General features: G+C 38.5%; 1 protein-coding gene across 3 annotated transcripts in view; it reads left to right on the top strand.

Moving 5' to 3' along the window:
• Positions 1-27,479, top strand: part of Mylk4 (myosin light chain kinase family member 4) — a 78,365-nt gene that overhangs the window by 26,709 nt on the left and 24,177 nt on the right. The window lies entirely within an intron of this gene.

Genomic DNA, 27,479 nt, shown 5'->3' with positions numbered 1-27,479 from the left:
CTTTCGTAATGATTGAACATCTGTGAGTATGGCTTTTGTCCTTTCCATGTGGAATAATTTTGTTGGTGGCCAAAAGGAGAGCACATCAAAGAAGAAATCTACTTTGGCAAATGCCTAATGCTGAGATCAGGTTTCATGTCAACTACTCACCCATATTTTAAACACTTAAATTCATTTCCTGGTGAAATGACTAGAGCTTCATATGCCCTGGGTTCCTACCCTCTTCTCACCTATTACATTTTACCCTGCTGTTCATTACAGTTGTCTATAAAATGAAGCATGTTACTATTATAATTCTATCATTAGTCTCAGTACTATTCTCTGGAATTTTAGAATCAGTGTACATGTAGATTATTTCATAGTTTCTTTAGAAAAGTGTCACTCCTATGAGATGTTTGGTAATGTGTACAACTGATAATGAGCGAAGCCAGCCTAGAGAAATAAAACAGCGTCCATTGCCACTGCCTACTCCTAAGTGCTGGGAATGAGCGTTTCAGGGATAAGAGTCTAGGGACGGTAACTTTTGCCTGCAATCCCAACTACTCTGCAGATTGAGCTCTAAGGATCATGTTTCAAAGCCATCCAGGGCAGGAAAGTTCATGAAGTGTGCGCCAATACACTACTCCAAAAAGCCAGATGTGGCATTGTGGCTCAAGTGGTAGAGTGCTCACCTTGAGCAAAAGAAGCTCAGGACAGTGCAGTATTACATGGTCTCTCTGGTTTTTCTTTCTTTCTTTTTTGTTGGTGTTGGGGCTAATTTTCCTTTAATTAAAGATAGATATTTTGATTTATTTGGTTGGTCATCACAACATAACCCTTTTGCCTTGCTTTTTTTTTTTTTTTTTTGCCAGTCCTGGGGCTTTCCTCAAGGCTAGTTCTCAGGGCCTCAGCACTGTCACTGGGCTTTCCTCAAGGCTAGTGCTCTACCACTTGAGCCATAGCACATAGCACTACTTCAGCTTTTCTATATATGTGGTACTGAAGCACTCTACCACTAGGCCAAACTCCCTGCCCGCCTTTCATATTTTTTTTAAAATGTATGTGTGTGTGTGTGTGTGTGTGTGTGTGTGTGTGTGTGTGTGTGTGTTGGCAGTGTGGCTTAAAGTCAGGCCTGACACTCTTGGCTTTTTCCACTCCAGGCTGATCTTCTACCCTCTACTTCCAACTTTAGGCTGGACAAGAGTCTTTGGATTTGTCTTTTCCTGTTAGCTTCAAGCTCCTCCCCCTAAAGACGTGTGCTCAGTCTGATTGGTGGAGGGATTGTAATCGTAAGCACAGATATTACCCTATACTTGGATCCCTGTAGCTAAGCTCAGGTATTGAAGGACTTTTCGATTGTAAGGAGGCTAAGCCAAGCCACAGCCACAAAGAGAAAGTGCACTTGGGACCTAGAGTCCACTGGCATAATGGGAACAAGATAGGTACTTTTTGCTGTGTCTCTCCTTTGCCCATGTTAGATTTGGTCTTGGCAGGATTTTCTGTCCCTAACTACCTAGCCAGGGAAGCCTAACTTCCTCTCAATACCTGAGTAGAAAGTTCTTGTAAGATTTGTATTCCTTTATACTCATCTCGTTGGCTACTCAATCTGCAAAGGAGGCTGGAAGATGGAGGAAGGATCTTGGATAGACTCCTAAAAACTTGTGTCTTGCTCATCTTGTTTTCCCCCCTTCCCTACCTAATCTTAAATAATCAATCAAGCATATATACTGTAACAATATGAGATAACCAAGAGACAGCAAAAGAGATGAGGGATAACATAGTACATTAAGGACAACAAGCACTCATTATATGGCTTTTGTTTCTATATCCTGGAGGTCCTTTCATTTAGCGTCATACTATATGGCCTTATGTATCTAGGTTTTGTTCGATTGTAAATCTCTGCTAGGAGAGCCCAAGGTTTCTACTGATTAGGACAAATGACTGACTACCCAAATATCTTGAACGAGAGGGTTTTGTTTGTTTGTTTGTTTGTTTGTTTGTTTGTTTTTTAAGAGTCTGAAACATGTAGATAGGAAGCCTGCAAACTGCAACACCTGGACTGGGTCCTTTGTCTCTGTGGTCTTAAAGAATGAATCTATGAACACAGGTAGAAGTAACATGCCAAAGATTTATTGAAGAAAAAGATAAGTAGAGCTCCTGCTAGACAGGACCAGGTCTCAAAGGAGGCTATGTGCTGTATTGTTGTAGGGGTTAAAAAGTATGTCTAGGAGCTTGCTACATGACCAGATGGCCTGTGGGCCCTAGCAGTCCTCAGCCCAGTGGGGGCTCCACACAGCCTACACAAGTTCTCCATGCACTGCTAAGCCCTTCTGACTGACTGGATGATCATTTTTGCACACACCTACTGCGTCCCATCAGTCACTGTTCACATGCAAGTCTTCTGGAGACAATGGGCTATGACATGATGCCCATGGAAGGCGAGCCTGTGCCAGGCTCTTATTCTACTCTCAGATACTTATTCAATATGACCTGTAAGTTGGGGACAGCTGGGGGAAATTTGGCCTGCTGGACCCTTACCTCTGAGTTCCACTTAGTAGGTACTGAGGAAGAGAGTTGTGAGTCATCTCTAGTGACAAGCAGACATGCTGCAAATTCGTTGGCCCCCGCAGCAGGTGTCATTTGGATTTTGAAGTGTGAGGTTTGCTGCTTTTGCTTAGGTCAGGATTTTCATTTTTATTCTAGTTCATTTACAGATGTTTGATCAGGTGTGAACTTCTACCAGGAAGGCTGTAAAAAAGAAATTTAACAAGTGAGTCTAAGATGCCATACAAAGGGTCAGACTTTACACCAATTATGAACCAGACTTTAAAAACTGAACAAAGTTGCTCTTTCTTTTTTCATTTCCTTGCTTCACTTGTAGAAGGAGGGTTCAAGAGTTCACAGTACTGGTACTGGCCCTGACCAGGCAGTCATACAACCTACCTTTGCTCATGTAGTTCTTCCTCTTCTCCTGGTCCAGGCTCCTCTACTTCCAAGCCTCAGCAGCCAGGGGGCAGAAATCCTTCTTTTCCTATGTCACAGCTTTACTGACATCAGACATTTACTAAAACTTTCTGTGTGCTCAGTTATGTGTATGGAGTGCTTCCTGTATACTCATTTTATAATCTCTTATCAGGTAGAAACTACTGTTTCCTGCATGTGACTGATGAAAATTGAATCACAGAAAGACTTAAATGCCTGCCTAAGATCACATGACTAAGAAATAGCCAGTGTAGGATTTAAACTCAACTTTTTAACCAATTTTAGAACATATATAGTAATCGTTTTAAATAATATCTATGCCAGTTACCTCCACTAGCTGTAAGGGATTGTCTACTAGGGCTCTATCTTATTATTCTACTCATATCTACTATTTTGTCTCTTTTTTGTTGTGCTGGGGATTAAACTCAGGCCTCAGTGCTAATCACTGAGCTCTGTCACTGAGCTACAAACCAGATGTATAACATTTTACTTTGAAAGGATTGTATAGACATATCTTAGTAGGGTATATAAATTATAGAAAACTGTAGACAAAATACACTTTTGACCCATGTCAAATTTCTGTTTCCCATGGAGCACTGCAAATTATATCTTCTCCCAGAAGTTTTAATACATGTACCGATATAAATGCACATGCTCTAAAGGAATTAGGGTGCATCCTTTAGCTCCATCTAATTCTTTAGATGCATTTTGCTCCTAACTGGTACACAAAGATTTAAAGAAAATTGTTTTCATCTCCAATTCCAGCACTGGAAAGGCTGACATATGTGGATTATGAATTTGAGGCCCGACTTGGCTATAGTGTGAGTTTGAGGCCTGCTTATATATATATATCCAGGCTTACTAGAATAAAATAAGACTCTGTCTCAAAAAAAAAAAATAAGCTGGGTGCAGTGGCTCATGCCTGTAATCCTCGCTGCTCAGGGCGCTGAGATCTGAGGATTAAGGTTCAAAGCCAGCCCAGGCACAAAAGGACCTGAAATTCTTTTTTTTTTTTTTGAGGCTGTGTAAATTTTATTTTTTATAATACAGAGGAGAGTAAGTGTTCTGAGAAATTTTCATCATATAAAATACATAGAAATGCTCATTTTTATTTTGCTGATCCTGAGGCTTGAACTCAAGGACTGAGTGCTATATTCCTTTCTATATCTTTTTTTTTTTTTTTTTTTTTTGCCAGTCCTGAGCTTGAGCTCAGGGCCTGAGCACTGTCCTTGTACTTTCTCAAGGCTAGAGCTCTACCGCTTGAGCCTCGGCACCACTTATGGTTTTGTTTTTTTTTTTCTATATATGTGATACTGAGGAATCGAACCCAGGCAAGCACACTACCACTAGGCCAATCTTCCAGCTGTTCCCTGGGATTCTTTTTTTAAATTTTTATTTAATTTATTTTTTATTGTAATTAATAGAAGGGTTACATTATATTCGCCAGATAGAAGGTACATTTCTTAACAATCATTGCTATCCTTTCTCATGTTTTTCTCCCCATTTCCCTCCCCTGCCCCCTGCCCTCATCTTGTTTTCCCTTTTCCCTATCCTATTTCAAATAAAGAAATAAACATATATACAATATATCAAATAAAAAGGTAAGAGGAGAAATAACATACTACATTAAGAACAACAGTTATACCTTATATGGCTCTTGTTTCTATATCTTGGAAAGGACTTGAAATTCTTATCTCCAATTAACCTCTAGAAAACAGGAAGTGGGGCTTTGCTCAAGGGTGGGGTGGTAGGCTTGAACTGAAGAGCTCAGGGACAATACCCATGCCCAGGGGTAGGGCAGTAGCCTTGAGCTGAAATGCTCAGGGGCAGCACCCAGCTGAGTTCAAGCCATGTGACCCACAAATAAAATAAAAACAAGATTGTTTTCAAAAACGGAAGAAAACACAAAAAAGGAATAATTTTGAATATTTGTATTAACTCAAGTCCATAAAATTTGTTCTAACTGGGCTTAAATACTTTGGGGAAGAGGAACTGAAAGGAGAAAAGATACAGGTGGCCTTCTATATCTATGGATCCTATATTCTCCTATTTAATTGACTATGGATCACAAATATTTGAAACAAATTTGTGTTTTTACTGAACATATGCAATCTTTTTTCTTGTCAGTAGTCACTAAACAATACAGTAAAACAACTATACTATTAAGTATTGTTTGTAAATCTAGAGATTATTCAATGTCTACTAGAATGTGTGTATAGTCTATGTATATGTGCTATCCAAGGGATTCTGGAACCCAGTTGACAAGATAATGAGTGACAACTATCATTATCCAATTAGTGTTAATCAGTGTACTTGCCAAAAGTGCTCAGAATTGCTAAAATGATGCTTCCTTTCCTTTCTGTCTTTTGTTGTTGTTTGTTGTTTTGCATTAACAAAGAAGCATTTGCTGGAGGGGGTGGAGGGAAGAAAAAAGAAAGGTAAAGAAAAGGTGGATTCGAAACAGAGCATGGATACTCAAAAATCCACAGGGCAGTAGCCTTGGCAACCCAGCTTCTGTCAGTGCATAATGAACTGCAAACTCATGGGCTGACAGCAAAACACACAATCTTGGGTTTCCTAACAGTCTTGAGTTTCACATGTGTTCTGATGTCTTAATGCAAACATTTTACCCCATTCTCTGGCAGGAAAAAGTCACCTTCATTTTCCATATGGTAACATTCTGTGGAGTTTCTATAGAGCTTGTTTGTGGATATGAACCTGAGAAAAATGCATTGTTGGTGATTTTGATCGGCAGCGCAGAGTCTTGCAACAGGACTAGCGCATTCTTGGAATATAGATTTGATTTGGATGCCCCAGAGGGACATACCCCTTTTTTGTGACATATAAAATCACTGTGTTCAGACTTGTCATGTGGAGGGCAATAGCTTGCACAAAGCTACCATAGATGCCAAACACCACTATTTTGTCTTCTTCAAAGGGTCTAGATCAGTCACTTTCTCTTCAGAAAGGGAGACATGATAGCACTATCAATCTCCAGAAACTTTTCCTCTTCCCAAATGGAAACTCTACCAATAAAACAATTCCTTCTTGCCCCCTCACTAAACCTTGAGGACTTCCATTCTCCTTTTTGCCTCTTTGAATGTATCTAATCTGAAGTCCCACAAATAAGTGCAATTACACAGGATTTTCCTTTTATGGGTGTCATAGTGCACTGAGCATGACCTCCAGATGTGTCCATGTAATCACATACTTTAGGATTTCTTTCCTTCTTAAGGCCACATAATGTATCCTGTAAATAGAGATCACACTGTTTCTTCATTAATCATTGGACACTGCTGTAACAGAGGTATACAAATAGCTCTTTCTCTGCTTTCAATGATCATGCATATTGATACCTATCAATATCTGTTGATTTATGTATGTATGTATCTGCAATTGCTGGATCATATTGCAATTTCATTTCTAAAAGTTTTGAGGAACTTCCATATTGTTTATATAACAATAGCACCCTTTTACATTACCATCAACATGTACAAAGTTTCCAGTGTCTTTCTATATCCTTACCAACGAGAGAGAGAGAGAGAGAGAGAGAGAGAGAGAGAGAGAGAGAGAGAGAGAGAGAGAGAGAGAGTATTAAAGAGAGAAGAGGACAGAAGGGAGACAGTATGTTGGTATCAAGGCCACTAGGTCAAACTCCTGGCCCCCAATTTTCTTTTTGACAATAATTCTTCTGATGGGGATAAGGCTTCACCCCATTGTGATTTAGACTTACATTATTTTTTACTTATATTATTCTTTATCCTGGGTTTGTGTGAGAATGGTCATAACATACTTTCATTTTGAAAAGAAAAAAAATTTAAGCCAGAGTCTCTCCTGAAAGGTATCTTGGAGCACATTTACCAGCCTATGCTTAGGCCTAAAGGTAGGATATGACCTATCACAGGTACTTGCTGTACCATCTGATCCTACTGGTCTTTACTGGCCTCCCCAGAAAGTTCCAGACTGTGAAATCCTGTCCTGACTCCACTGGTAAGGATCATGTTCTTTCTCACTGAACATGTATGGTAGCTTTGTGCTAGTTATTATGAAAAAGGGAGAGTGCTCTTCTACATGTCAGGGTCAAGTATGGACACTCCTCCTGTTTCTGCAGAGGTGACACTAACTTGATACTGAGACACATGCATAGTTTAGCAGTAGAGGGAGGATTCAATGCAACACACGTCTCCATTTGTATAGACCTTGGTTTAGGGAATACCTAATTGGATTAGTATTTGGGGTGCTTTTTCTACAAACGTTTGTACATTTGTTACTCTACCTCAGCTTCATTAAAGACCTGAATGTAGTAGAAAGTATGCAGAGAGAACATAGTTTTTGAGATATTTAATAGCTACCTTCAGGGCATATGATTGGTTAGAAGAAAAGGTGTAAGGCGTGTAAAGTCTGTGAGTCAGCTTTCTATAGTATGATAAAAAGTACTTAAATAATCAACTTATAAGGAGGAATGGTTTGTTTGGAGCTATTAATAGTTTCAGAGGTTTTAGCACATAGTGACTTAATTCTATTTTCTTTTGGAACAGCAAACATCTTGGTAGGGAGTGTGTTGTGAGGAATGCATGCAGAGAAAATCCTGATCACCTCATGGTGGCCAAGGAGAGAAAGGGGCTGGGACCCCAATACCTCCTTCAAGTCCACTCCCCTAATGACTTTAACTTCCTCCCACTAGACCCCACCTTCTAAAAGTTTTATCCCCACAAGTTAGTGATCAAGCTTGTAAACATTGGCCTTCAGGGGACGATTATCTAACCCATAACACCTAATACCCAGGCTCTAGGTCAGCAGTTGAACTTGATGTAGATGATCCAAAGAGGAGTATAACACTTCTTCATACTTTGAGGAAAGTTACCCTATTAGATGCTGGCAGAGAGAGGTCACCTGTGTGTGGCTCTTTCCTAGTAAACTCGGGGTTTACTCACATAGTTAGATGCAGGAGTTCAGCTCTGTGAAGAGAGGCAATCTCAGCTATGCCTTCTTAACCTAGTGAGTACCACTGCAACTCCCTCAAAGTCATTACATATTTGATTTGATTGCTTCTTAGTTTATCATCTGTTGCTTATAACTATCATGATCCATTAAAATCAGTTTCTCAAAACACAAATGTCATAGTCTAATGAATTTTCCAGGTTTGTGATGTTATAGTTTCTCTGTTTAGTGCAAGTCAGAGACCATTTGAATTTTTTTTTTCCAGTCGTGGGGCTTGAACTCTGTGACTGGGTGTTGTCCCTAAGTTCCTCAGCTCAAGGCTACTACCCTACCCCTAGAGCCACAGAACCACTTCTGGTTTTCTAGTGGTTAATTGGCGGTAAGAGTCTCACAGACTTTAGTGCTTGGTCTGGCTTTGAACCATGATCCTCAGATCTCAGCCTCCTGAGTAGCTAGGATTTATAGGCATGAGCCACTGCACCTAGCTCCATTTGAAATTTTGTATGATTGGAAATGTCCCCTGAATGACTGTTGACCTTCAGGTTGGGTTTAAAATGGCCTGATATTAGCACACAAGTCCAGGCCTACCCTATGTGATCTGTCTTCTGGATTTGCTCAGAAGAGCCTGCATATCAGTGAGAGCACATGGACGCTCATGAACACAGATGCTAATGCTGTTGATAGATAAAAGGGAACAGCTTGGAGTTGCAACTTCTTTCATAGAGGTCAGCCATCAGCTCAAATAGCCTCTGCCGAATATGAGCCCCAGAACTTGTTGTTACAGGGAGGGGGATCAGTGCTTATGGGTTTTATATTACTTACTGTATTAGTGGAGTCATGGAGGTGGTTTCTTTAAATAAACCAGTAACAGCAGTCTGTTTTTTGGTTTTCTTTTCTTTTTATTTTTTGCCAGTCCTGGGCTTGAGCTCAGGGCTTGAGCACTGTCCTTGGACTTTCTCAAGGCTAGAGCTTTACCACTTGAGCCTCAGCACCACTTCCGTTTTTTTTCTATGTATGTGGTACCAAGGAATCGAACCCGGGTCTTCGTGCATGCTAGGCAAGCACTTTAACCACTAGGCCAAACTCCCGGCCCTGGTTTTATTTTATTTTTATGTAAAAAACTATCTTTAAGTAGTTGTACAAAGTGGTTACAATGCCTCAGTCATTTTTTTTATTGTCAGGATTATGTATAGAGGGGTTACAGTTACATTCATCAGGTAGTAGGTGCTTCACTTCTCACACATTGATACCCCTTCTCATGTTTTTGTCCCCATTCCCCCAATCCCCAGTCATCTTCTTTTCCCCCCTTATTTTTCGTTGGTCATGGGGCTTAAACTCTGGGCATGGGCGCTGTCTCTGCGCTCTTCAGCTCAAGGCTATCTCTTTACCACTTGAGCCATAGTGCCACTTCCATCTTGATCATTTTTGATCATCTCTTCCATCATTCTCATCCCTCCCTTCTCTCCCCATCCCACCGATTCCCTCAAGTTACCTGTTACTATTTTCATATGTGTACATTGAATATTATTACTGTGTTTACCTATCCATCTCCCCATTGTCTGTGTTCTGCTTTTATAGCAAAAGGTAAGAGAAACCTACTCTGAATTGCCAACTTGACATATAATGTGATATTTTATTTATCTGCGTAATGTATAACTTATTTTTTCATGACTTCTACCGTAATAGAAGTACATAGGGTCAAGAACGGTGATTAGAGAAAAGAGTTTATGTTACCTTTTGTAGGTTGCTCTTTGCAATGGAATTCTCAGAGCCTATTTTGAATTTATATACCTTAAAATTTTGCTTTTGTTTTTTTAAAAGCAAAAGATCTGCAATTTTAACTTTCCTAGAAGTTGTCTTCGGTCAGATCTTAGTGGCTCACATTTGTAAACCTAGTTACACAGGAGGTTGAAATCTGAGGATCAAGCCAGCCTAGGCAGATAAATTCAAGATCCTCTTAATCTCCATTCTACCCAAAAGCCAGAAGTGGAGACGTGGCTCAAATGGTAGAGCACTAGGCATCACTGACATAGCTATGGGACAGTGTTCAGGCCTGGAGTTCAAGTCTCAAAAAACCAGTGTACACGGAACAGTTGTCTTCAAGTAAATGGAATGCTATATATTAAAAGGGCGACCCAGGTTCCTGTCCAAAGCATCGTTGCATCTTATAGCTTCTCAGCTAGTGCTGCCTGTTAAAGCTGATTCATGTCCATCTCATAGGGCTGATATTCCCTAGCAAAGCCCATGCAGGAAACCCAGAAAATTGTCTCCTTGTGTTTCAATAACTAAAGTTTGAAAATTAGGAATCTTTCTTCCACTTCCTTCCACCTTTACTCAAACATGAGCCAAATAATTTAATGAGAAAGTTTAAAAGTAACCAATAGTTTTAAGAATATTAGGAGGTAGAAACCCCTACAGCATGGAGCTAGGGAGATACTAACACATTAAGAACACTAACAAAAACTTATGCGTTTCTTAAAGAAATGTCTACTAGTTTCCTTTTCTCCTCGGTTCCTAACTCAGCTGAGAGAGCAATGCTCTGGGGCATCTAAATAGTGTAACAGGAGATGAGTGAAGTTGTGGAACAAAGTGTGTGAATAGACTGGAAGTAAGAACCTTTACTGTGTTTTCTAACATGTTTCCAGCTGTCACGCACAGGAAGTGTGATTCTCCATTCAGAACCCCTGTGCAGGGTTGCCTGCACTTACTACAACCCAGTTCCTTGACCACCTCTGCCTCTCCCAATGTAAACCTTGGAGACAAGTGCATGCACGAAACATTATTACCAAAATATACTTGAAGTTACTAATTCGAAAAAGAAGAGACCCTGGTGGATTTCAGGCAGGGTCTTAGACCTTGTTTTTTAAAGTAATATTGATATTTTATTATTGCTATTATTATTATTTTTAACATGGAGGAAATACTTCCTAAAGTAGCACATTTTTATTATATCTTAATGAACGCAGATGATCTGAAAAGAGTTCCTTTTGTTTATTTTTTTCTGACTTAGTTTATAAAATGTTTTTTTTGGGGGGGGGTTGTCATGGGGCTTGAACTTGGCCTGAACTCTTCAGCTCAAGACTACCATCCTACCCTTGAGCCAATCTCCACTTCCCGTTTTCTAGAGGTTAGTTGGAGATAAGAGTCTCAGGTCCTTTTGTGTCCAGGCTGGCTTTGAACCTTGATCCTCAGATCTCAGGGCTCTGAGCAGCTAGGATTATAGGCGTGAGCCAGCACACCCAGCATATGTATATATACATACATATATATATATATATATATTACTAAGCCCTCCTGTGCTATATTTTTTAAAGTTATCCCTTCAAATCTTTGTCCTTTCTTTTTAAAGAATTAGAACTAAGTGACACTTGAAACTATTGTGACAACCTATGTCATAGTGCATACTGACACAAATTTATCCTTATCAAGCTTTTTTTTTTTGCTCTTGTTTTGTGGTATATGTTGATACTGAGACTTGAACTCAGGGCTTCTCATACTTGACTTATTCACTTAAGCCACTTGAGCCACAGAGCCACTTCTGGCTTTTTACTGGATAAGTGGAAATAAGAGAGTCATGGACTTTTCTGCCTGAGCTTGTGTCAAATCTCAATCCTCAGTCTCAGCCACCTGATAACTAGGATGACATGGGTGAGCTACTAGTGCCAGGTTCTTGTCAATCTTTTAAATACCAGCTTTAAAGAATATTAAAAGCTAATGCTTGGCTGGGTACTGGTGCCTCATGTTAGTAATCCTAGCTATTCAGGAGGCTGAGATGTGAGGATTGCAGTTCAAAGCCAGCCCAGGCAGGGAAGTCTGAGAAACTCTTATCTCCAATAGACTACTCAGAAAAAGCTGGAGGCAGTGCTGTAGGTTAAGTGGTAGAATGCTAGCATTGAGCTAAAGCAGCTCAGAAACAATGCCCAGGCCCAGAGTACAAGCTCACAACTGGCAAAACAAAACAAAACAAAACAACAAAAAAAAAATCAGAAAAAAACCTGAATACTTTTAATCTTCTAGAGAGCTTTTGACCCTAAAGCTAGAAGCAACCTGCAAGAATGAGGCCTCACTCCAAGCTAAAGGTGATCTTCAATGCCAGAAAAGTTAAGCAGATAAAGAAAGGTTTAAATCACCATTTAAATGCTGTTGACTTTTTTTTTCTGTCAGGCTGGGGCTTGAACTCATGGACAAGGCACTGTCACTGAGTTTTTTTTGTTCAAGGCTAGCATTCTATCATTTTTATCCACAACACCTCTTTTGGTTTTCTCAGTAGCTAGGATTACAGACATGAAATGTTAGCAGCAGGCCAGCTATTGATTGTTAGGAATCTACTTTTGCTACCTCCACTTAAAGAGGTCTTACTTGGTCAATCTCACTCTAAGTGGACTTTTTCATGTACAGAAATCTCAAGAGGACCCATAATTATTTCATTAATTTTTAAAAATAATTTTGAAGGCATTCTTTCTTTTTTTTTTTTTTTTGCCAGTCAGGGCCTGAGCACTGTCCTTGGACTTTCTCAAGGCTAGAGCTCTACCACTTGAGCCTCAGCACCACTTCCGGCTTTTTTCTATGTATGTGGTACCAAGGAATCGAACCTGGGTCTTCGTGCATGCTAGGCAAGCACTTTAACCACTAGGCCAAACTCCCGGCCCGAAGGCATTATTTCTTATTGTAATAAATATATATTCAAGTATGGAAGATTTTATTTCAGCTCAAGAATGTTCATTTCTGAAGGACAAGGACAGAACTTTCTTTTTCTGTTGTCAAATCCTGGTACTAACATATGCTATTAAAGTTCAATGAATCAGTCCCTCATGCACCAAACCTAAAAGAGGAATGTTGGCTAAGGCTAAGGAATTCACTTTCCACTTGAGACAAGCTTTGTGGATTAGAGTGGTGGCAGTTAGTAAGCCAACCCGAGGGAAATTGTTAGCAATACTGATTTAACATTAGATTCATACCAATTGCTGAAGAGACAGGTACAATGCAATAGTTTAAATGCAATTTCGGAACAGTGCCTTCTGTAATGCCATTTGTTGTTGGTTGCTCGCTTTAGTGGTATCCTGTTGTCATTCATGTGCCTTACCTTTAGGGTTTGCCATAGCCTTGGATTCTTAGATGAAACCCTTTAATGAACTATGTTGTGTCTTGCTTTGTGGGACCCATACCTCGTTAGTAGATCTACAAATAAGACACAAAATATGTTCAGAAACTGGACACATAATACTATGTCCAGAAACTGGAGCAATAGGATAGTGAATGTGTTAGTCAGAATTCTGCTTCTGTAAGAAAATACATGAGGTAAGGAAGCTTAAAAAGCAGGCAAGTTTATCTCATTTTGGAAGTTTTCAGTCTCTGGTCAGGCAGACCCATTGCTTCTGGGCTGTGAAGACATATCATGGTGGAATCAAGCTAATAGTCTGGAAAGAGAGACAGGAAGAGGCTGGCACCCTACCGACATCTTTGAAGACACATTCCCAATAACCTAAAACCTTGTACTAGTCCCCGTCTCTTCAGGGTTTCATTATTTTTCCAATAGTAACAAGCTGAGGCTCAAACCTTAAACACAAGGGCCTTTTGTGGGGATATTCCAGATCCGAAGTGTACCAGCAAGTCTATTTATAAGATGTTGATATAAGTTGGCGTTTTTGATAAGTAGAATTCAAATCCTTACAGTGTGGCCAATTGTTAAGATCTAATAAAATTACTGTAAAATTAAAAGGACTGATGAATTTTCCAAAATGAATTAATCTTTTCATTGTTCATAGATGTCAAGACTAGTAGATGAGAGGCTGATATAGGGAGAAATGTCAAATTGCTCTTAGTTTCTGATCAGGAGCAAATGTTAAGTATCACTAAAATGATTCTGTCTATAACAACCTTGGTCCATTTGTGTTTATCAAGATGAAAGCATCTTAGTCTTTTCTTAAAAATGGAGGCATACTGAAATCTAATAGTACCATGGTTTGAGAAGTTAAACGTTTTATTTTTTTTTATTTTATTATTATTATTTTTTTTTTTTGCCAGTCCTGGGCTTGAGCTCAGGGCCTGAGCACTGTCCCTGGACTTTCTCAAGGCTAGAGCTCTACCACTTGAGCCTCAGCACCACTTCCGGCTTTTTTCTATATGTGGTACCAAGGAATCGAACCTGGGTCTTCGTGCATGCTAGGCAAGCACTTTAACCACTAGGCCAAACTCCCGGCCGGTTTTATTTTTTTAAAAAGTATCACATTAGAGTTTCTCATTTAGAAGAAGCCATTACTTTCAAACATATGAGCTGTGCATGAAAATATATTGCAATGGATAAGCCAAAAGATGATTCCAGGGCTTCTTACGATAGAAAGATTTCTTCATTAAAATCTCCATGCTCTTTCATGGTAACCAGGATATAAAATAGTGATGAGTTTTACTGCAAAGTAAAAGATTAAGTGGGCTGGAACATATAGTCTTAGACAACCTAAAGAACAACCTTGTGAGCTATCAAGCTGCCAGAATTTCTAAACAGAATTGATTACTTTGGGGGCTGCCAGAGACCAACGAGCTAGATGGCTCAAATCAAAGGCAATATACTTTTTTGGTACTGGATAATTCTTTCTGTTTTATTTGCAGAGGGAAGGAAGTGAGCCATGATTTTTTTTTCCCCTTCAAACTGCCAAAATGATCACAAAAGCTACATGGTATGGTAAACCTATGCAGTTGACAAGCAAAAACAAACTCCTTTGTATAATACTGAAAAGTCATGCACAAAACCAAGGAGGAGAGCGTAACAAAATAGAATGCTCAGAACAATATTTTTTAAAAAATAGGTGTTTCATTAAAAACTATTACTCCTAAATATACTTTCATTTTCAATGTAAGTATGTTTGTACATTCACTGTCAACTTTACCAGTTTTTATTTCTTGAATTTAACAAGGGATCTTACTTTCACAGTATTATCATTTAAAGAAGACATAGTTTACAAAAATTACATCCCATTATAAGGGTGAGATAAAATTATCAGAATTTCTATTTTTATTCATTTAGTACTGGTATTGGGGATTGAACTCAGGATCTTGCACCCCCCCCCCTCTTGCTTGGCTTTTTTTTTTTGCTCAAGATTAGTGTTCTACCATGTGAGCCACACTTTCACTTGTTTTTTGTTTTTTGTTTTTTTTTTTCCTGATCAATTGGAAATAAGTCTTTCTGCTCAGGCTGACTGAAGTGGAATCCTTAGATCTCCACTCCTGAGTATCTAGGATTACAGACATGAGTCACCAGTACCTAGAAGAATTTTCACTTTAAAATTTTAATAAAGTAGATCATCTAGGAGGAAAAGGTTTGTATACTCAACATGAATATGACTAAATTGGTAGTCATGGAGGCAAAATTTTTAATAAAATATGATGTATATGAATAATATGAAATGGCATTAAATATATTTTTATATAAGTAAGCCTTAGTTATTTAATCATTTAAAAAATTTAGGACTTTGAGTAGAGTATTTTTTTAAAGTTAAGGCTCTGTTTTAGAGTGTGTGCATTTTTATGGGAATATAATAACCACTTGGTTAATTTTTTAATTAAAAAAACCCTGAATTTTATTTTGACATTTATTGCCACAACTGTTACTAGAGAAATTTTTTGAGGCAACAAAAAGTAAAAATAGAAATCATAAAATGTGCCTTTCACTTTTATAGCTTCTACTTGGAAACTGAACTTATTGATTCTCAATTCACACTACTAATCTATTAGACAGAAGTTTGTGCCAATATGATCAGTTTTGGGGGACAAATAACTAAACAACTGCAAAGTCATTGCATATGAAGAACTTTCTGTGTCTGTATTTATCAGATTCCAAAATTAGTTATATAATTGTGCCAATGTGCCCCATCAATAGCAAGATTAGTCTGAAAAATATATAGCTATATAACTGAATTAAATCAAAATGAAAAAATTTAAGAGTATTTGTTAAATGTCAAATTGAATTGATCTCATGTGAAATTCAATATATTTAGATGACCATCTAAAATTTAATACATGAACATAATGAAAGATGCCCAGAATAACTGGAAAAGTTACTTGTACTTTTAGCATCTTCCCATTTTACAGGTTAGTTTATTTTCTGCAGTTTGATGAACTGTCTTATGCTGTGGTATGAAGTGTGTAGAATCTCTCTTACTCTTTTATGGAGAAAGAATAAATGAGGACATATGGTTCTATGTTGGTTTAGGTAACACTTTGCTCATCATATTTACTTCAGGTTGTTGTCTTTGAGTACTTTCCTTCTTTGCCAAAGAAGAAAGCATTCATGAATTGCTTTGAGAAAGGTCCAGCTATGTGTTGTAAACACAGATGGAACACAATTTTACCCAAGGCTCCTAACTAGAAACCTACTTTAATTCGATCTTGGAATAGCTCATAATGGAGCTTTCCATCTGTGACTGTGTGTTTCTGCTTCAGGGGAGAGCTGTCACCTCATTGTAAGAATTGATTGACTTATTGTCACTGTGGATGTAGTTCAGCAAAGTCTCTGAGAAGGAAGAAGAGCAAATTTGACTTGCTGTTTGCTTCCTGTGAACCCTTGCTTGTCTTTTCTTCTTTCCTCTCACAGAGAATGCCAAGTGGAATTCTTGACAAGCCAAGGAAACAAAGCAGTCTTTATAGTTCAAAGAATTGTTTCCCAAAGGCCCAGCTTAGTGGCTGGGGTGATACAATTGTGAGATGGTGGGACCTTGAAGAGGTGGCGCCTAGTGGAAAGTTTTTTTTTTTTTGTCCGACGTGAGACTTGAACTCTAGGCCTGGGTGCTGTCCATGAGCTCCTCAACTCGACTAGTGTTCTACCACTTGAGCCACAGCACCACTCCTGGCTTTTCTGTGTATGTGAGACACATACAACACACAGAATCCAGGGCTTCTTGCATGCCAGGCAATTATTCTACCACTAGGCCACACTCACGACCCCAAGTGGAAAGTTTTTAGATCTTTGAGAGCACAGCCTGAACAGAGATTGTTGGACACTGGTCTCTTTCTGTCCCTCTGTACATCTTAGCTATGAGATGGAAAGTTTGTCACATGCTTACTCCATGATGTGCCACCAGAGGGTCGAAGCAGTGGGGCCACTAATGACTGAAACCTCCAAAACTGTGATCAAAATATGTCTTTGTTTTCAAAATTTGATTATCTCAGGTGCTTGTTATAGTAACTGAAAGTATCCCAGTAATAAGCAGTAACAAAATTTTCTTAACCTTGTTCACTATTATGTCTTTTGTGTGTGTGTGTGTGTTAGGGGAGGTTCCTGGGTCTTGAACTCAGGGCCTAGGTGCTGTGTCTGAGCTTTTGTGCTCAAGGCTAGTGCTCTATCAGTGAGCCACAGCTCTACCTCTAGCTTTACTTTTGTAATTAATTAGAGATAAGAGCCTCATGGACTTTCCTTATAGTTAATTTGACTAACAGATCAAAGTTGTCAAAATATAGAATGCTTATATTCATGGTAAATATAAATCAATCCATAATTCTTTCGTTCTTTTAAACATCATAGAGGAATAAGATATAATAACATGACATGTTTCATTTTTGTACTTTTGGAAAATACATTAGTAACGAAAAATGTTTAATGAGAATGTAGAAACAATATAATTATGTTAGTAAGCTTCCATTACTGTACCAAATTCTTGGACTAATCAGATATAAAGAGAAAAGGTTTATTATGGTTCAGCTTTTAGAGGTTTCAGTCCATGGGTCAGTTGGGATGTAATGAAGTAGAATGTTATGATGATAGTATGAAGCCCAAACCATTCACTTGTTGGTCAAGACACAAAAAGGAAAACATTCTTTTTCCCCTTGGTATTTCCCCACTATGCCCTCCAAGGGCATTCCCTCAATACTAACAGATCTCCCACAGGCTGCACTTCTAAGATTCTACCGCTTCCCAGGTCCTCTGTGGGCTAAGGACTAGCACATGAGCATTTTTCTTTTAATTTTGCCAGTCCTGGGGCTTGAACTCAGGGCCTGAGCACTGTCCTTGGGCTTTCACAAGGTTAAGGCTCTACTACTTGATCCACAGCACCATTTCCAGCTTTTTATAAGTATGTGGTACCAAGGAATCGAACCTGGGTCTCCGTGAATGCTAGGCAAACACTCTACCACTAGGTCAAACTCCCAGCCCAGCACATGAGCTTTTAAGTAGGGCAACTATCTAAACTATTGCAGTAATTATTAAGTATTATATGTTATTAGAGAAAGAGTCTCATGGAATTTTCTACGTAGGCTGGCTTTGAATCATGTTCCTCAAATTTCAACCTTCTGCGTAGCTAGGGTTACAAGTGTAAGAGTCACTGGGACCAGGCAAAGTATGTCTACATTTTTAAGGATGAAAATATATAGGAAAGAACAGACGTATTATCACAGTCATTCTTTTGGGGATGAAACATTTTAAGCATGATTAAAATCCCCTGTTATATAATACAGAGAACCTGGGAAGAATCCCATTGTTCTTATCCTCAGTCAAGCTGATTGTACCACATGCATACTTCTGTGTGGCGTGGTGGATGGAGGGATGTGTATCAATACTGGGCTTGAACTCAAGACCCGGGTATGTCCTTGAGCATTTTTGCTCAAGGCTGGCACTCTCCTACGTGAGCTACAGCTCCACTTCTGGCTTTTTTTGGGTGCTTAACTGGAGCTGCAAATATCATGGAATTTCCTTCTTGGCTTGGCTTTATACCTCCATCCTCAGATCTCAGCCTGCTGAGTACTTAGGATTACAAGTTTCAGTCACTAGTGACTGAATTCTATGTGTATAATTTTAAGCTTTTTCAATTTCAAATGAATTATAAGATTCCTTCATCTTATTTTGAGCCCATAAAAGATCATGTTTTTTTATTGTGGTAAATGATACGGTTGGAAATACAAACCATTCATGTTTCTAACCCAGCAGATTCTGAGGACAACTCCTTCCATTACTCTAATTTCCTTCTAATAATGTGATTCCATGATGTTCACCTAAGCCAGTTTTCTGAGGATCTTTTTAGAGGGTGTGGAATGCTATGATGTAATTTAACATGAGTTTAAAATAGCATCAAAGTCACAGAGGAAAAAAAGACAAAACATTTTATTGGAGAAAAATAAAATTTGATATTACTTTATCTCAATGACACTTCTTATTCTACCTTCAGTGAACAAAGAAAATAAATTGCCAATTTTGCAAATTGAAAATACTTTTTTACTTTGTTTTGGTTTTGTTCATTGAAACAGCAAATATTTTAGCTAGAAGAATAAAACATTATTGTTTGAGTCAGCAAAAACGCTGCAGGCGTGGACATAATTTTAGGGAAGAATTGGGGGACGTGTCTTACAAGCTCAGGATGTATGTAAAAAAGATGATGGAAGAACTTCTCTCCCTCCCTTCCTTTTGTAAATTGAGCTCCCAGTAGAGGACTTCCCAGCTGATGATTTCTAATGCTGAAACATATGGGAACTTAGTGGAAGCAAAGCCTTCTTCTGTTGAGAAATAGACAAGAATCACCATAGTCAGAAAAGAAGTACATAGCACAGAATAAAACAAGTATATTACTTATATCTGCCCTACTTCTTTCATAACTTCCAAAACACTTATGTTTATTCTCTTCTATTAATTAGTTTATAGGAATAGCGTAAGTACAGAAGAAAGCTTTTGTTTAGATATTGAAAACTTCTTGGCTATAAGTCTATAGTTGTGTCCAGATGTCTTCTCTCTCCCTGTTCCTTGATCAGTACTCTGTTTGCTAAATGGGAGTTCTCAGCTCTGAGCTCAAGGCACAACACATTGTAGTGGGTACTAGAGACTCCTTACCATGCCAAATATTGACTCATTGGGTTTCTGTGTGTGTGTGTGTGTGTGTGTGTGTGTGTGTGTGTGTGTGTGTGTGTGTGTGTTTAGTTCCAATACTGAGACTTGAACTCAGGGCCTGGCACTCTTGCTTGCTTTTTCCTGTCAAGGTTAGGGTTACCACTTGCACCACACCTCTACTTCTGTTTTTTTTTTTTTGCTGGTTAATTAGAGATAAAGAGTCTCATGGACTTTTCTGCCAGGGCTAGTTTTGAATGTCGATCCTCAGATCTCAGCTTGGGGATTAGCTAGGATTTCAGACATGAGCCACTGAAGTCTGGCTGGTCCCTCTAGTTTTAAGCTGCAGATTAAGCTAGTGGTTATGATTGGAAGTGGAAGGGAGCTTCTTGGATGTCTCAGGAATCCCCTGTTTCCCAATTAATATGGCATCCATGCACTAGCTGAATATATTCCAGATGTACACAATGCAACAAAAGACAGTTATATGCAGAATTCAGTAAGGCATTTATTTATTTATTGCCAGTCATGGGGCTTGAACTCAGGGCATGAGCGCTGTCCTTGGACTTTTCTCAAGGCTAGAGCTCTATCACTTGAGTCACAGCACCAATTCCAGCTTTTTGCTACGTATGTGGTACCGAGGAATCAAACCTGGGCCTTTGTGCATGCTAGGCAAGCACTCTACCACTAGGCCAAACTCCTGGCCCCTCAGTAAGGCATTTATATTCTCTATAAATTGAGGGTTTAATCACAGGATAAAAATCACAGACATCTAGAGTGTGTTAGAAGGGATATATTCACTGAGTACTTTAAAATGTTTATTTTTAATTGATACAAATGATCTATGTTTAAGGGGCACAAATTGATGTTCTGTTGTATAATCACATCATAGAAAGCTTCAGTTAAGCTAATTAACATGGTGATAAATATCAACATGCCACCAACTAATCATTTTATTTGTGTAGTTAGGATGTTAAACATTAACTATATTACATTATTACAATACTAACTACATTACATTAGTACAATATTAAGTACATTATTACAATATTAACTATAACACATTGTTAAATATGGTTAACATCCATAGCAATAGTTCACTGATACTTTTTCCTGGTTTAACTGAAATGATACAATGGTTTTTTTTTTTTTTTTTTTTTTTTTTTTTTTTTTTTTTTGCCAGTTGTGGGCTTGAGCTCAGGGCCTGAGCACTGTCCTTGGACTTTCTCAAGGCTAGAGCTCTACCACTTGAGCCTCAGCACCACGTCCGGCTTTTTTTCTATGTATGTGGTACCGAGGAATTGAACTCAGGTCTTCGTGCATGCTAGGTAAGCACTCCACCACTAGGCCAAACTCCCAGCCTGATACAAGTTTTGATCAACATCTTCCCATAGCTTAGAAACTCAGCATGGTGTTACACACCTGTAATATGAGACCTTGGAAAGCTGAGATAGGAATATTTTGAAATCAAGGCAAATCTAGGATGTACAGCAAGACTCAGCCTCAAACAAAAGCAAGAAAATCTCTGACCTTAATGAGATTACCTTTTATCCCTTTAACATGATAATTGCTTTACTTTTTATGGCACTTGTATTAATCCTAACACTGGTGAACACATTTGGGGGCCAGTCAGAAGATACAGTTGTCCTTTTATTCAATCACTCATGAACAATATTTGGAAAAAATTAGATTGAACATGCTGTATATTTTTTCCTCATCATCATTCCCTAAAAATTATAGTATACAATTAGTCACACATATTACATCATGTTAGGTATCATAGGTAATCTGTACATTTTTAAAATATATATATGTTTTATGAAAAATACTACAGCACTTTATACAAGGGTGGAGCAATCTAATATCCATAGTCCATTGTAGATCTGAAGGGAAGATTAGGAGTCTTTGTTCTTAATTCTCTAAGCTCATTCTTGCATAGTGTTCATTGTACTATTGTTCCTTAATGTTATTTGTATGTGATGCTCAGATTTGGCCAATCTGTAAACCTGAGAGACTAGTGGAGGGTTCTAGGCACAATCATGAATTCCCATTTCCCCTTCTGAGAGACCCAGGTCACCCTCAGATTATGGGCATTCTTAGAAGCTCATTGAGTTTTACCCTGTGCTGGGTTTCAGTAGACAAATGTGCCAGGATTTGAATTCAGGGCCTCACACTTATTTAGCCTGCTTGCTCATAGCTGGTACATTACCACTTGAGCCATATCTCCAGCCTACATACTTTGCTGATCATTTTGGAGATAGAGTTTGCTGGACTTTTTTCTCTGAGCTAGCTTTGAACCATAATCCTCCAAGACTTCAGCTTCCTGACTAACTAGAATTACAGGCGTGAGCCACTGGCACCCAGCTAGAATTGGTTCGTTTTTAATCTAAGGTTACATATTTCCATTCAGAGCTTTTTAAAAGGAGTTTTATGGCTTCTCACTGCTTTTCAAAGGGAGCCTTTAAAAAATCATCTCTGTGTTGTAGTGTACTTCTAACTACTCCTATGCAAATGATGTAGGAGAAAATCCTTGAGAACTTAAGAGCTAAGCTTAGGTCTCTGAAGTCCGAAGAACTCACAAGACCATACATCTTATCCAGGAGCACCACACTTTTTCCCAGCCTTTGCCAGCACACTGTCCTGACAGGAGCCAGTCTGCTGGGAGACGCTGAATTGCACTTATGCTTGGGATAGGAGACAAGAGATGGAGTGATAAATATAGGCCTAAAATGAAAATTAAGAAGCATAAGAGGATACCATGTGAATGAATACTCTTGAAACTGTTAGCAGTAGGAAGAAATCAAAAGGTTTATTGGGTGATGAAAAATACCATAAACTTCATATGAAAACATTCCAAGGTTTAGTCTTGTGTGATGTGAGTGAGGATTTTTTTTAAACCAAGATTCAATTTAATAAAATCAACATAAAGTAATTGTGATTGCATTTGGATTTGGTTATTTTCTCATGCCCCCTGTGCTCCTTCCCTATGTCTGTCTTTCTCTCTCTCTCTCATGCACACCCACACAGACTTACATTCACAATTCCTTAGTAGCCTCATGGCATAGTGTTTTATATGCTCAAGCATTATCCAGGAGATACATTGCCATGAAAGCTAATCATGCCCTGATTTATGGTTTTCAGATGTATTTCTATATAAAGAGTTATAAGTGATCCTAAGTTCTATAAAGTGCTGTTTCTCCATGTCTGCCTGAACTGTGCGTGTGTGTGTGTGTGTGTGTGTGTGTGTGTGTGTGTGTGTGTTTGAGTGTGTGTATACATATGTGCATGCATGCAGGCACGGGCCCACGCATGCAATTATATGCATACTGGTATTAGAATTTGAACTCAAGGCCTGGGAGCTGTCCCTTACCTTTTGCATTTAAGGCTGGTGTTTATCGCTTGAGGACACACTTCCAATTTCATCTTTTGGCAGTTAACTGGAGCTAAGTCTCACAGATTTTCCAACCCAGGCTGGATTTAAATCCTGATCTTCAGATCTCAGCCTTTTGAGTGTCACTGGCAACCACTGATTTTTTTTTAAAGCTAAATTTTATTGCATGCAGATGAAAGAGCGAAGGCAAAATTGCCTGGTGGATTAATAGCTTTCAGTTTTTCTACCATTTTCTGAGAAAGTAGCACTGGGGAAGGTAGTAATACAGGGCAAGAGGCACTTGTGCCCAGGCTGCTGGTGCAGGAGTTGAATTACAAAGTTGAGAAATAGTATTCAAAGTGTATGAAGTAACTGGGTGCCGATGGTTCACGCCTGTAATCCTGGCTACTCAGGAGGCTGAGATCCGAGGATCGAGGTGCAAAGCCAGCCTAGGCATGGAAGTCCATGGGATTTATCTCCGGTTAATCACCAGAAAACCATAAGTGGTGCTGTGGCTCAAGGGGTAGTGTGGCAGCCTTGAGTTGAAGAGCTCAGAGACAATGCCCAGGACCAGAGTTAAAGCCTCATGACCGACCCCCAAAAAGTGTATTAAGTATGAATAAAGTCAGTATATTTTCTTCAGCTTTAGGGTCCAGTAAACAAGATCATGCCTGTTTCTGCTGTAGGAGGCAGAAATCAGAAGGCATGGCTCAAGTGGTACAATGCCTGCCTTGAGTGAAGCTCTGAGTTTTGGTTTTGATTTTGCATTACAATCAATAAAAAAAGCATACTTTAAATGCTTATTTATAAGCGGTAAACATATACCGATTTTATAAAGAACATTCAAATTTAATATAGAAACTCAGATTGCATGAGTGTCCAATTTTATTAATATATATTTTAAAACATGTAAATATAAATTTTAAAAGCATGTCATAGTTCAGGCTACTATAGCAAATTACTACAGGCAGGGTGGGTTGAATAAACAAACAAAATTTTGTTTCTCAAAATTCCTGGATCCTTAGGGGAATGAGGACAAGTGAAGAAAGCCAAGCTGTGCCTTGAATATTTGGATGCCTGAACTATGTGTGTTAGCTATTTTCATAAACTGAAGATTATTGTTAGAGTTAATAAGTAGCAACAAAGACAGCTATTTGCAAGTGCATGAATAAATAAAGGCATTTGAATGAAACAAGGTCTTTTGTTGCTAGCCATCACTATGAGCTCAGCCTCATACTCCTCAGCAGAGGAATGTATTCCCTATGTGATTTTTATCCTTTAATGGGATAATGATACGAATTGTTTCAGGAACATCTGTGTCTCACAGCATCTGTCCAATCCTCTATAGCGGGCAGAAAGCATGTTTCATTTCTGGGCTGCAAATAATCGCATCCACAGATTCTGTTTTAGCAACTTCCACACAGAACTTGGAAACATAGTAAACAAATTTACTTTCCAGACACAAGAAAGGAGAAATACTTCCACTTATTGGAAAAACTTCAGTTCAGAGTTCCTCTAGATGTCAGTATTACATAGAGAAATGAAAATACAATATCCTGTGGCAATGAATAACCTTACATTATTTATGTGGAAAAACATGTGGTAGATGATTATAAAGGGTTTTGAGGCAGGGGAGGAGACTGCTTTGTTGAGAAACTGGGTTCTGTGCTCTTTAAGATCAGCATCTTCTGCTGCTGGTTGGTTCAGACCTGAGCCTGAAGAATTTGAACACAGCATGCGTTCAGCTGCTTCTCACACGCAGCTGGCCTGTGGGGCAAATACTGATCAATTCACACTCCAGAGTGGCACAGCCAAATTCTTAAAATTTACATATGTTGATGGGCTGCAATAAAAGAAGCAACTCAAGCTTTGATTATTAAGTGCATATTTGCTTTTACCATTATATTTGTCCCACAAAGATAAGTCCAGAAGCATTATGTCTGTTAATATAACAAGGGTTGTATTTCAAATGAGAAAACCTAGGAATGGAAACATGGTAGAGCAAGTGAATTTGTTCAAAATGCACTATGTGCTGTATGAAAACATCACAATATTTGAAATAGGATAGGGAAGGGGGAAAACAAGATGGAGGGGGGAGGTGGGGGAAGGAAAATGGGGACCAAGACATGAGAAAGGGTATCAATGTTTGTGAAGTAATGCATCTTCTTTCTGGTGAATATAATGTTACCCTTCTATTAGTTACAATAAAATTATATGAAAAAAGAAAAAATCATAATACAACCTTCTCATATTACAAATGTGTGCAAATGAAAGAAGATAATAATAAAAATTAAATGTCAGGAACATAATTTGTTAAAATTGTTTTGACATTTATCTAATTTGAATGCATACATTTAAACCTGAATTTAAGTTTTTTATCCTCTTTCCCCCCTCCATCCACTTTCACTCTAATCATTTGATAAATATTTGTCTCTTTAGTTATCAGTTTTCTTTTCAGGGGGGCTTGAACATGGGGCTGCATGCTCATTCTGCTTTAGCTTTTCTGCTCTGGTGTTCTACTATGTGAACCACAGTTCCACTTTCAGCCTTTGGCTAGTTAATTGGAGATAAGAGTCTCTCAGTTTGTCTGCCTGAACTGGCTTCAAATTGGGATCCTCAGATCTCAGCCTCTGGTGGAACTAGGACTACAGGCCTGAGCCATTAGTGCTAGGCTGTTTCCATTTCTTATGCTCTTACTTGTAATCTTTTTATCTTCTGTAGTGCTGCTTAGTAGATCCAAATAAATATTAATAATGCAGCTTGGCTACTATCCTTCTATCTGGAATCTCTGATTTCAGATTGAAATAGGTAAGTGTTGAACTCTGCCTTCCTCTACAAAAAGAAGTGATTGTCTCTATTTCAGAGTTCTATGAGGCATACCTGAATTAACAATTCAAAGTCATTCAATGAACTCTTGGTACAGTGTCCATGCTCTGTACATTTTGGCCATCATTGCTGTTGTTCATTATCATCACAGCATCACGATCTTCATCATAATCATCATCACTACCATTATCATCATCACATCACTATGTGATGTACTATTCTTTTGGGCCATTAAAAGCACACAATATAATAGGAAATTGACAGCAAAACACATTAATAAAGTGTTGCAAGAGATACCAGGTTTACCCATAGGCAAAGATCCACGCAAACCTAGAGGAGGAACAACCCACTTTGCCTGAGGCTGAAATGGCTGAAAGCCATTTTTCCAGCCATTTCTGCACTACATTCAGTGGAGAAACTCTTCAGTCTTGTATTCTGACCTTGGCTATTGGCCATGCCTCTGCATTGTACAGCCTGACCCCCAAGACCCTGCCATCCACAAAACAGAAATACTATGAACCTGTGGAACAGCACTTTGAATTATTTTAAAGTGTATTACAATTGCCCTTAGTACCTGAGCTAAATGCTTGGAAATTCCTATTTGTAAATCCTCTTTCAGCAAATTATATTTCATTTCAAAGACAAGAGATCCATTCTTTGGACCTTCAATATCATCAGTTTGTGACTCTGAGCTTTAGAATTTGTAATAATTTGGGTGGACTGGGCAGTTGCTAAACTACTAAAGAGAAAAAAATTGTCCACTTAGGAAAAATGCCATCTCTTCTTAAAAAAAACCTTCCTTTTATCTCTTGCTTTCTGTGTCTGTATATATCGATAGGTAAATGTTTATGCATATATATCTTTGTATTCAACCTATACATGAAGCATATCAAGACAACTTAACAAGAGGTCAAGAATAATATGTACACTATCATTATCCTTTAATTGGTTCACAAAGATGGGGCACCTTCTGCAAATGTTCACAGAATTCTGTAGTCTCAGTTACTCTTATCTATATAGTATCTCATAAATCAGGTTGCTCTAAACTCTATATATGTTAATTTTATGTTTTTTTCTATGCCTGAATTATATAATATAGTAATTGTCAACCTGGAGCAATTTTGCTGCCAGGAGACATTCAGCAATCTCTGAAGACATTTTGGTTTATTATTCGTGTGTGTGTGTGTGTGTGTGTGTGTGTGCATCTAGATGTTGTCCCTTAGCTTTTTGACTCAAACTTGGCGCTCTGCTACTAAGCCACTCTACCATGCTGAGGCATTCTATCACTCCCTGTTATTGGAGATCAGAGTCTCATAGACTTTTCTTCTTTGGGCTGGCTTAGAACTGCAATCCTCATAACTCAGGCCTCCTAAGTAGGTGTAGTTACAGATATAAGTTATCAGCATCTAATAATGTTACATTTGACTGACAATGTTTCAGATATTCAGGAACAGTAAAGCATTGAGATCTATTTGCACAACAGGATCAACATAGCCAATATAAAACCAATAAAGAGAATATACTTCAGAGTCCACAGACAATTTTGGTCATCATAACTGGAAGGCCTGGTACTGCTGACAT

Source organism: Megascapheus bottae, chromosome 22 (genome assembly GCF_031878675.1).
Source record: "Megascapheus bottae isolate mThoBot1 chromosome 22, mThoBot2.hap1, whole genome shotgun sequence".
In the NCBI taxonomy this organism is placed as follows: domain Eukaryota; kingdom Metazoa; phylum Chordata; class Mammalia; order Rodentia; family Geomyidae; genus Megascapheus; species Megascapheus bottae.
This window is presented reverse-complemented; position numbering and strand designations above follow the sequence as displayed.